Source organism: Tachypleus tridentatus, chromosome 12, assembly GCF_004210375.1.
Source record: "Tachypleus tridentatus isolate NWPU-2018 chromosome 12, ASM421037v1, whole genome shotgun sequence".
NCBI classification, from domain to species: Eukaryota; Metazoa; Arthropoda; class Merostomata; order Xiphosura; family Limulidae; genus Tachypleus; species Tachypleus tridentatus.
Genome location: NC_134836.1, coordinates 65,453,041 through 65,454,201, shown reverse-complemented (window position 1 = coordinate 65,454,201; position 1,161 = coordinate 65,453,041). Strand labels below are relative to the sequence as shown.

General features: G+C 31.7%; 1 non-coding gene across 1 annotated transcript; it reads left to right on the top strand.

Annotated features, from left to right (window-relative positions):
• Positions 1 to 636: 636 nt before the first annotated feature.
• TRNAL-CAG (transfer RNA leucine (anticodon CAG)) lies at positions 637 to 720 on the top strand. Its single transcript has one exon. It is a non-coding gene; the product is annotated as a tRNA-Leu (tRNA).
• The last annotated feature ends 441 nt before the right edge of the window (positions 721 to 1,161 follow it).

Here is a 1,161-nt window from a genome sequence, read left to right as displayed (position 1 = left end):
TGCATCAAGATTATTTGACCATTTGGCTCCGTGACAAAATTGTAAAAATAATAATAATTTATTCCAACGCAGAATTGTTGACTGAATTCATACAAAATATATTACATGGATAACCTACTGAATATTTAAACAAAGTATTGTGTTATAGTTATAATTTTAGAAAGAGAGAGATTATATGATAAACAACTTTGTGTACAACTAGAGACTTTTATCTTGAAAAACGTAAAGTACAAAGTAGGATTATCTAAATTTAAACTTCCCTTTATTACTTGCAACGTGTTTTATTCATTTATCTTTTAATGAAAAAACTCAAAGTTCTCTGTTTCTTTATTAATAGTTAAGCACAAAGCCGTGCAACGGACTTGAGATGTGCTTACCACAAGTATCGAAATGCGGTCTTTAGTGCTATAAGCCTCCGGAATTACCCTGTGCCAATGAAACGGAAACTTTGTGTTCTATATTTATTGATCATGGTATAGCAGATATTATTCAATGCATGCAAATCTGTGTTATATTTGAAAATATAGATAAGTGTTCTTTATTTTATTTTCACACTATTTCGAATATATTATACAATTTATATTTTGAAAACAGTACAAAAATTAGGAAAATGTACTAGTCAAGAAGTATTTACATGTCAGAATGGCCGAGCGGTCCAAGGCGCTGCGTTCAGGTCGCAGTCCGGTATTCCGGGCGTGGGTTCGAATCCCACTTCTGACAGACAGAGCTCGTGTTTTGTTCAAATCAAAAAGCGGCAGAAATGAAAAGTAGATCTATTCGTTTATAACGTATTTTATAATAACTGATTAGAAAATAAATTTTCGGAATAAATGATGTTTTAATGTCAATATAAATGTGTCTTTCGTTTAATTTTGTTTTATTGTAACTAGGCAGACAAATGTAAGTACATGTTAATAATTCTGGTTTGTCTGCTTACTCTACTGTAACATTGAATATCAAACTATAATTACTTAAATGATACTGAAAAAAACGTTTTTATTACGCGATGTACAGCCCCCAATTTTACGAAATTTTTATCCTGTGTAGATATAGAGTTGCAATAGCGTCACGATTTTCTCGTTTCGCTTCCGCTTCCTGTCAAGGAGAATCTTATTATTTTTCTCCATTTTCAGGGTGCAGATATGACGTCATGAATACATC